General features: G+C 48.4%; 1 pseudogene; it reads left to right on the top strand.

Annotated features, from left to right (window-relative positions):
• Nucleotides 1-8,709: 8,709 nt before the first annotated feature.
• On the top strand, nt 8,710-8,866 carry LOC119457139 (U2 spliceosomal RNA; annotated as a pseudogene).
• Nucleotides 8,867-10,840: the final 1,974 nt, after the last annotated feature.

Genomic DNA, 10,840 nt, shown 5'->3' with positions numbered 1-10,840 from the left:
CGAGAACACCACACGCCTACTGAGACGAGTGGCCTACCGGCATCATGAGCTCAAGGAGGACAACCTGCTTAGACTGGTACAGGCCTTCGTACAAAGTCACTTCGTGTACGTCACGGCCATACACAATTGGACCAAAATAGAGAAAGACAAGCTAGAAACGCTCCTGCGTAGGGTCGCTAAGAGAGCCATAGGTATACCCATGCACACGAGCAGGGAAGCACTGGACGCATTAGGCATGCACAACACTCTGAGCGAGATTGCAGAGGCACAGGAACGGGCACAGATCACCAAGCTGTCCGGCACACCTGCGGGCAGATGGATCCTACAGAAAATCGGTGTCTCGCCTCGGGAGATCAAATGTAACAGCCACGGGCTAACACCCGACCAGAGGAAAAAGATCAGGGCAGCCCTGCTGCCCAGGAATAATGTTGCGTGTAGCTGATGTCCAAGGCTATTTACAATTTATTTACAGAGAAGCTAACGGAGGCCGAAATGGCGACGCTACATCAAGCAGGAAGATGTCTTCCTTCTCCTCAGTGCAGCCACACTGTGGCGGCTGTTACGTATCAATATGAACCCCGAGCACTTAATCGACAGAATACTTGGTCGAGCCAAAGCACTCTCGACAGGCAGCCGCCTCCGAGAAAGCATGCACACTGCTTTACGGATGCAGCCAAATATCCTGGCAGACGAGCCTATGTAGCAGCGGTGGTCAACAAAGATGGCATGGTCATCAACACGTGCACGGTCCGCACTGATAGTCCTGAGGTGGCTGAGCAGGCGGCCATCAGCCTTGCACTCCTAGAAGATGGTAAAAGCTTGGTGTACTGCGACTCCCAGAGGGCAATTATGTCCTTCGGAACAGGGAGCATATCCCCGACCGTCGGCAGAATACTTGGTACTCAACACCTCACCCCGCACTACATCAATTGGTTCCCGGCACACACTGGGCCGCTGGAGGGGCCGCTACCGAACCTCAACGAGGCCGCACGAGATCTAACTCACCTTGCGAGCCCCGACTTCCTCTCGGCAGGATGGGAGAGCGAGCGTGACGCCACGTCACTTTCAACGGTCTCACCCAGCACTATAAGTTAGTCAAGAGAACCATGCCACAACCGCACAAAGCACTCAATAAAGCACAAGAAGTCACATACAGGTGCCTTCAGACGGGCACCTACCCATGCCCAGCCTTCCTGCACAAAATGTTTCCGGACGCGCCCTCCCAATGCGTGTCGCTTTTGTAAAGATATAGCTAGCCTTGCTCATATTCTCTGGGCCGGTATTTTGTAGCGATGCCTTTCAGGTAATAATGCCTTTTCGCGCTTATCGCGCTTTGTCAGTGGTCAGAGTGACGTTCCGCTCGCGGTGTCAACGGGATCAGCCTGCCATGAGCGGTGGATGATAAGACTAGTGTAGAATAAGTCGTAAGGCCTCGCTGGTGTTGCCCCCTGGTGCCGCGGGCCAGGACCACCAAGGAAGAGTGGGACCCAGCTCTACGCAGCTCGGACCTTGAAGCACAGCTCTGGGCTGTCCACCGGGCTCGCGACGCGGCGGAGAGGCAAGGCTTCTCTATCCCGACGGGAGAGCGTCCCGCTGCGCGCTAATCGCGCGCACCAAAGGACCACAATAAAGTTATCGCTCACAACGTCCGTCCGTCCGTCCGTCCGTCCGCCCGCCCGCCCGCCCGCCCGTCCGTCCGCCCGCCCGCCCGCCCGCCCGCCCGCCCGCCCGCCCGCCCGCCCGCCCGTCCGTCCGTCCGTCCGTCCGTCCGTCCGTCCGTCCGTCCGTCCGTCTGTCCGTCCGTCCCGTCTGTCCGTCCGTCCGTCCGTCTGTCTGTCTGTCTGTCTGTCTGTCTGTCTGTCTGTCTGTCTGTCTGTCTGTCTGTCTGTCTGTCTGTCTGTCTGTCTGTCTGTCTGTCTGTCTGTCTGTCTGTCTGTCGTCATATTTGTTCCTTCCAGATCGCAAGTTTAAGTGAAAGCAGTTTATGCTCTTGCTGAACTCGCTAAAACCATGATTTGGAAGCTCAGCCGGGTCAATAAGGTGGGGAAATAAAGAAACTATTTTAAGCAGGAGCTCCATGAATGCAGCAGTGACCGATCAAGCAGCTAGCTCCAATAGGTCACCTTTACCTCTGATTACAACAGCATTTGCGCCCTCTGCCTTCCGAACTAGAACTTTCCCATTCGAGTGTCAGGTGAAACGATAGTCGTTTTCAGCCGCCCATGTACGCGTGCTGCGTAAGAGGGCTCTCTGTTGTTTGGTCATATTTTCAACAATGTTCACGGTTGATTTCACGTTTTTAGGACCTTTCTAGCATCAAGCCATGCGTCTCGTTGCGATTGCCGCACAAATCGAACTACGATGTCAGGCTCTTTCCCCGGTTTAGCAGGGAGCCTGTGAACAGCGTCGACGTCGTTTAAACTCAATTCAGGAAGATTAGCGGACTTTGCGATGTCATTTAGTTTTAAGAGAAGGTTTTCATTCGGAGTCCTCGGCACACCATACACTTCAATATTATGCTTCCTGCTGTGCATCTCGAGATTATTTAGGGATGATTCTAGTTCTTTGACTTGTGCATTGTCACAGCAGGGTTTATTTTCTAGAATGTCGACGCGCTGTCTTAAGCTGCCGACTTCCCTATCTTGCTGGACCTGCTTATTCAGAATTTCATCATATTTGTCAGAAATCAACTGTATCGATGCTTTAATCTGTTCTACCTGCCCTGGCAGACCCGCAAGAGCGTCAAGCCTACTGGCAATGTCAGCCAGATTAGCAGCGAGCTCAGGTTCCATACCTTGCCTTCCGGCGCCTTTCGGTTTCGTGTTATGACAATTAGTGCACCACCAAGCACTGCGCCCTGTCTCTCCCTTGCTCTTAAACGTGCTCTCTGATCATCCCGAGCAGTTTCCCAAATGGTAGGCGTACTCACATTCGATGCACTTCAACAGATGCCCGCCAGTTGGCAAGGCCTCGCTGCAGGCGGGACACGCACCGCTCACAGGCATTGTGGCAGATAAAGGCCCGTACGCGCAAAATACGTACACACAAACAAGAAAAGAAAAACACGGCGACACAGAAAACACCAGTGGCAGGAAACGGCAAGGCAGCAGCGGCGGCAGTGTAACGAAATAAACTGACTAAAAGGGAACTTCGAGATAGCGATATCACCAACCTGGGAAACGAAGATAAACAGAGTAAGGACCATGCGTCTTTCCGCCACCGCCGCCGCTGCCGTATTGCCCTGATTGCCAGGTAGCCGCCAGGAGCGCAGAGTCCAGTTCACGCAATGCGTGACGTCAGATCAGATGGCTTCCGTGGTTTTTGTACGGAAAAAACGTCCAGAAGACAAAAGAAACGGCGTTGAAACCGGACGTATAACCAGGCGCAGAAAGCTCGAGGTGGTATAGGCAGCAAATGGCACGCAGCACTTGAGTGGTGGACAGTGGGAACAGCGAGCCTGGGAAACGAAGATAAACAGAGCTAGGACCATGTGTCCTTCCGCCACCGCCGCCGCTGCCGTATTGCCCCGATTGCCAGGTAGCCGCCAGGAGCGCAAACAGAGTCCAGTTCACGCAACGCGTGACGTCAGATCAGATGGCTTCGGTGGTTTCTGGGAAACGAAGATAAGCAGAGTTAGGACCACGCGTCCTTCCGCCACCACCGCCGCTGCCGTATTGCCCCGCCGCCGCTGCCGTATTGCGTTAAGGTTTACTCACCACATGGCGCCACGGCATTTTACGCTGGCGGCTTGAAAGATCGCCTGTGGAAGACCTTAGCCTTACCCTTCGAGAACAAGCGAAACAGAATAATCTGAGTACCTTAAAGGCCCAACCACATGCATGCGATATTCAAGCGACAGCGACTAGCGACGCGACAGGCACACCCTGTCGCACTGTCGTGTCGCGGCGTGGAACAACCACATGAACGCGACATCGCGAAAAAGAGTAGCGACGGATTTACATTGTTGTGCGAATAAATGCTATCGTACGCGCGTAAATAAATCGCAAACTTATCAAAAGGTCAACGTTGTATCTAGAACTAGCTAAAATATGCTATCATGCCCAGTGGAAATCTGTCCCATGCCGCCAGCGTAAAATGCCGTGGCGCCATCTGGTGAGTAAAACTTAAAACACTTTCTCCGCTCTTGGTGGAGTCTCAGGCCTAATAGCGTCAAAACAAACAACCGATTTCAATAATAACGACAACAGAGCGCCGATACTTTGTCCTCAGCTAGAGATGAGACGAGGCGATGACTGATTGTACTATTTATTTTTTGGCGGCCACAGCAGAGAGCAAGTTGCAGGAGCGAATTCAGATCGAAGTGGGCAGACTGATTGCGGCCATTTTGTTGCACAGTCGCTGTCCCCAGCGGATGTCGTCGCGCTGACTTCCGGTCGACAAGCGATATTTTCTGGCTGGCCAGAAACCGGCGACGCGACCAGCGACAGCGGCGGATCGCCCTCCGCGACGGCAAAACCGGCCGCTCGTCGCCGTCGCTTGTCGCTCTCGCTCGAAAATCGCGTGCATGCGGTTGAGCCTTAAAGTCTCGCGACGTGACATAGAACGTGGAACTTATAAATTTTCCAGCTGTTGCTGGTATTTTTTTGTAACCTTCTGGTAAATCATTGAATCTCCAAAATAAATAACTTTCTATTAATTTCTTACTTCAAAAAGCTGATTTTCTTGAAATTTGTCCTTTATACTGTAATTTGGGCCCTCATTTTATGTTTTGTTCTAATAGCACTTCGACATGCGTATACTTAGAACGGGCTGTTCTAATATTATTCTAGAAATTACTTATGAGCGTGGATGACGAGCAAAATTGTATTTTTCGCTCATATATTTATTACAAGGATCACTTGAAAAATTTATATTCACAACGTGTCAATTTGGGAATGCACATCTCACGTAGACCAAGTCTTGGTAAATGTAGAAAGCTGAAAAAAAGGAACGAAAACAAAACAGAACAAAACATTCCACAGTCGCTAAAGCAGTGCACTGCGTCAAAGTTGCTGGCGTTAGAGCTCGTAAATAAAGCTGCCGGCAAGTCCTTTCTTGCTTTTTTTTCTGTTTGGTACTGCAAGCTTGTCGTGCATGAGGTACAACAGGACAAGCGTTATAATTAGGCGTCATTAGGCAGGGCGAGAAAGGCCGTAAAATACGTAAAGTGAACATCTACGTCAGATCTTTTGTTTTTACTCTAGCCTACATAGATTCAGGATCGGTTGGTGCACGTACGCCTGAAGGAACATTGACGCCAAATTCCGCTGTGTTGACTTCGATGTCACAAGAAGTGCTACACGGCCACTTTATGAATAATTATTTCTTGTATTTTACAATATATAGGAGCCAATAACTACACGCATTGATAACCAAATGCACTGCAACTGTCGTTCATTTAGATTATTTGTTTGATATCCAGCAGGCAGCGAATTCTAAAACAGTAGCCCTCAAAGTTTCTTCTAAAATAAGCCTGCCAGAAAACGTCTCGAATAGAATGTGTCACTAAACTCTACCACTTGTGTTGCGTCACTTGACTTTTACCTCACCTTCGCCACACTGCTATGTTTAGCATGAATCCTTCTCATGCCCATACTCCCTTCTTCTATGGTAAAACAAGTTTAGGTATCATTGATAGAGAAAAAATAATGCGTAAGAACGCTTGCAATGCCATCCGTTGTTTTAGCTGTTAACGTAGGACGTAAGAAAGCCGTTACGAGTTCTTGAACGCTGGCAAGAGTAAACAAAAAGAAGCATGGCGGAAAAATTCAGCGCGTTCTGAAGAGAACTGACCTTTGTATCTACGCAGGCAAGAGAATGTGCGCTGTTAGTTTGAAATAGAAACCTACTTGTGCACAGAAAACAGAAGAAAGGCACTGTGTTTTTAAACATTTGTAGTAAACATGCCTCACGTGGAAGTGCACCAGAGCGGCAAAGGCGTTCACCCCCTTCGAATACGTTCAACTCTATTTCGAGGCTAGTCTCACAATACTACTTCTTAATAGGATTGTATAATCCGCAAAGAAAGTTTATCACTTTACTAAAATTGTTTGACAAGGCACAGCTTATAATATAGGGCTTCCAACTACGTGATCACTGGAGCATGTACTATAAGATATTTTTCTTCTAATCCTCGATTGTTAACTCGGGAGGCCCTAAAAATTTTGGCTCAACATTGTAATAATATTTCTTTACGAAAATTCATGATAATTAGGTAAGACCTCGAGAGCAGCACTATGTTTGCTTTGGCGTTCTTGATATCCTCCTAAAGTCACAGAACACACCTGAACATTCCAGTTTGCCATCTCGTCAATTTTGATACAGCAGTTACCACTGCATAAAGTGCCTTAAAGCTTGTTTTGTCTGTAAAGCAACGCAGTTAGGTGGAGAAGCAACCTACATAAGATATGAGAAAGAACAAAATGCTTTATGGTTTATTTGAAACTTAGACCCCTTGGGAGTTATAGGCACAATTTGTTGAGTTAGACAGTTTGTCCGAAACGTGGAAAATGCGCTCTGCAGTTTAGTTTAACGCAATGAAAAGAAAAAGTTGCAGTGGCTTAGCTCGGCTATGCCAGGATATACGTAGCGTTAGCAAAGGTTCAGCTGATTATTCTTAGCTTTCCTGGTTGTCTAGATTGTCAAGGATTAGCTTGATTGTCATGCTTACTGCTGCTCCAATGACACACACGCGGTATACGTATTATGTGGCACATGTATATAGCCTTCTTCTGTTCATTCCTCCTACGCTCAACCGCTAATTGCCAGGCAACTACTTCGGGATCCGATGAGTCAAGCTTCTCCGTTCTTCTGCGCGGTTGAGCAGCATTTGCGCTCTCCTTCTCCATGGCTATACCACACTGGCAAACGCCAGTCAGAAGCGCAGCGGCTCCAGCGCACTGTCAGACGGCGACTGCACAGCGACTCAGCGAGCGCGCGCCGGCGCCAGTGCGTCTACCACGGCTACGACGTCACTCCTCTGGAATGCGCGGACCGGCGGCGGTGAGTCGCGCGCGGCGGCGGCGGACTGCGCGAGAGGTGCCGGCTCCGGTGGCTCCGGTGCGCAAGCCGTGTGACATCACTGATCCTTGCGCATGCGCAGCACGGCTCTTGATGTGCCGCGCGAAACGGGCTTGGCTAGGCCAGTGTAGCTAACGCTACAAAACAGAAGTCAGGGAGAAAGAGGAGTCACTTTTTATACATTGTGCGTTCTCACAAGTACACCGAGTTAGAATATGTTGGTGTGCCGTGCGAACGGCAACCAATAACAAGTGTTTATTGAAGGAGCAAACTAAACTTTTTTTTACGGATTGGAAACAGTGAACAGGGCATCTGCAGTTGTTTGTTTAGAGGAAATGTGCTGGCCCAATAGAGAGGCCACCCGAGCCGATGAGCGAAACAGCCAAAGTTCATTGCGCCGATTGGTTTGCCGAATCCGTGTAGGCTTGGCCGCAGCGCGGTCCAAGAACAGCAGCCTCTTGCCTTTATCTTGCACGACGTAATCGAGAAAGCGGCGTGCAAGTTGGTCGGAACACTTTCGATGCTGTTCACGCTCCCTTCTCTAGTGGATCCGTAAGCGCCAACTTCACCAACCACTCTATTTCTCGTTCTCTCATCTTATTTCCTAATCTCTCATTTTTAGCATGAACATGTGTTTCTTCTCTCCACCTTACAAAAGAAAGAAAGAAGTAAAGGAAGGAAGAAAGAATGAAAGAAAAAAAGAAATGTGTATATGTAAACACGACGTTAGTGCGTCTACAGCATGTCACTACCAGCATTGTAAAAAACAGCAAGATCAAAGAGACTACCACAGAAAGTAAATGAGATGACATCAAAGATATTAAAAACTGATCCAGGGGGAGAGGTAAACTAGCTCGAGGGGAGAGAAGAGAATCGTGGCTCGAGATCAAATTCCGCTCTCACAAATCCCCTGAGGCGTCAACCTGAGCACTGGTTCGGCCTGGGCCTGACTAGTTCATTCAGTTGCCTTCGCCAAACGTAAGCGGAAGGAGAAACAACAGGGTAGAGCGGCACGCGGTAGCAGACATCTATGAAATGCGAAATTTCTTGAGAAGAAGTGGCACGGGTTTGTTTCCGGGTTGCTGGGAACCGGCGAGCGACTTGGAAAACGTAGGATGCGAGAGCGCAATCGGGGTATAGCCACGTGCCTTCACACGCAAACGGGCATGTTCTCACGCAACCTATTCACAATGTGTATTTTGCTCTTGCCTGCCGCGCTGGCAAACTTAAATACAACGCAAAAAAAGAAAGGTAGCTGAAAATTCAGTGCCATTCCACTCTGCGAAGGTGGATGATCGACCAGCGAAGCTGTGTATGTGGTGGTTGACCGTGGCTTCGGTGAAACGTTCCAAGTTAGCGGGATCGAGGCCATATGGAAAGTTTGCATTTCTTTCCGCCTCCTGGTACTGACGGGCAGCATGCTTACTTGGCGTCCTCTTCCCGCTCATCGTCGGCGGCCTCCTTCCACCGCACCCATGCCCATTCCCTTTTCCGTTAACGCCGTCGTTCTTGGTAGGCACGCTGTTCTTCTTCAGACCACACAACAAGCGGCCTACCAATTCAAAGTCAGAGCAGAAGTGAGGAAAGAAGCCTACGTAGAGCATGACGTCAATAGACAGAAGATACTCAAATTTGTAGGTACTAGTTTGAATAGGCGGGATGGCGTACACGTATTGTGCGAACGTAGACATGGCCGACGTGGGTCCGAGTGTCTGTTCTTATCAGCTTAATATCTGATACTGGTTGTATTTAGCGCCAAGACATTATAATTATTTTTGCAAGTTGGCGGAGTGCTCCGCGCACGTAGGCCTGGTATTGCACAGTCTTCGGGATCGACCCACGGTTTTTGGTCTACGGACACCAATCCGCTGGAAACTAGCCATATACAGCTTCACTTTAAAAACAGAAAGATATAATAATGGTGTTACACTTCGGGCTCCATTTGTTTTCTGCGTTTGCTTTTCTCTTCTGTTTGTCTCATTCATTGCTGTTTCTTCTGTTCATTAGCGTCCTTGACTTTTGTCCGTGCACTTGACCTTATGGCAGAAAATGAGAGTTTTGCTTTCGGTTAGTTTAATAGGTGTTTATGAGCACGACGCTTCGATGACATTCCTCTTGGGATGGCGAGAAACTGCGCTAAATGTGAAAGGATAAAGGGGTATAAACAAAACATATAAGCTAAGCGCGTAAGCGTTTTGATGGGAGTGCCAATGACAACGATAAGCAATATCCTCGTGCTTTACTTAGCGCTCTGTAATGCGTACACAGCACCGCAAGGCTCTTTGCATGGACGCCCGCTTCCACTGTTGTAGTGCCCAGAGCTGTGCACATACTGCTTCGTGCTCCTTCTTATAGAAATAACGGGAGTTACCGTAAATGTGCACGGCTGCACACTCCTCACCTAAAGCCTGTTTTCCGATGTAATGAGAGTTTTATTTCTTTATAGAAAACTAACGAGAACACTTTTGAACGTGAAACTTGCTTATTTCATTCCTCATGACCTCTATTTTGTATAGATTAAGACACCTTTCAGCGACTGTAGGCACGCTAAAGTGGCCCTATTGTGTCTGACTGAAAACTACCTCCGCACCCCGGTGTGAGTATAATGCATAGCGTCAAAAAGATAATGACTGTTACATGACGACACTATAATTAGAGTTTCATGGCGAGAGGTGCAGCAGCGAATGGGCTCTCCCCATCGCTCCGAACAGTAAGAACAGAAAGCGCGGTAGTCTGAACTGTGAAATTCATGTTGCATACGACTGACAGGACTAGCTTATCGACGATGGTCTTGTTTATTCCCACTTGATTTACGCTTATCACAGTACAACCGTTCCGTGAAGTGGTACAGCTCGAGGAAAGTTATAGGTGAAGTTGGAGTGAATACATTCCGTGCTATCGGCGATTACGAAAACCAAGACCCGTATTCAGAAAAAAGCAATTACGCTAGAACTGGCCGCAAGAGGAGATGCCAACCAGTCGTGATGTTAGATATATAAGTAGCGAAGCCCACTGACCAATGACAAAAAGCACTTGAAAATAAAAAAAGCTTTTTGAATTCGGCCACAGGGCACTGCCACATCGTGGTACGGCAATAAGGACCCTTACGGGCATGAAGAAAACGCAGATGAATGTGACGCTTATGTAGACAAAACAGGGGCGTATTTCTTCAGCAGTTTCAACACGCTCTCTCGAATCTTAACAAGAGTAACATGTGGACATATGCTCACTGAAAGCAATATTGTTGATTTTTTGTAATTCATTTTCATTTCACTACTTCCAGAAACGAAGAACTGTGCCCTGAAGGTAATCTGGAGCAGTAGCGTTCTAGCAAGTACTCGTCTGATCCCTTGCGAGTGTACTATGTGATTATTTCTCGTCTGTACTAAGAACATTTTGTAATATCTACATAAAAATGGCACAGCCAGAACAAATATTCTTGAATGCGGAATAGTGTTTAATAGGCATACCCATGATCAGACTTGCACCGCTGAAAGCATAACCACGACATGAATTCGATTATAAAGAAAGTAGTTGGAGGTGCGGAAATTTTGAGTCTGTTCATTGGAACAAATGAAATGCCAAAAGTACCGCAGCCGTGGTCCAGAGCTTAGGGGGTTCACTTCGGTTCGGGAGGTGGTTCTTTCGAAACCCACCTCCGGAAACTCAACCGGTAAAATTTAGAACAAATGAGACTCTGGCCTGTCGCCTGGCTTTTCTTCTGGAGTGTGCGCCTGGGAGGGCCCTTGTAAAACCAAGCTTTGAGCTCGTTACCTTAACTGTCTGAAACAGTTTCAGCCTAAAAATGTGGTACTCGGAA

The sequence above is a fragment of the Dermacentor silvarum genome, chromosome 6 (genome assembly GCF_013339745.2).
Source record: "Dermacentor silvarum isolate Dsil-2018 chromosome 6, BIME_Dsil_1.4, whole genome shotgun sequence".
Classification (NCBI taxonomy): Eukaryota; Metazoa; Arthropoda; class Arachnida; order Ixodida; family Ixodidae; genus Dermacentor; species Dermacentor silvarum.
The sequence above is the reverse complement of the archived record's forward strand: the minus strand, read 5'-3'. Positions and strand labels throughout refer to the sequence as shown.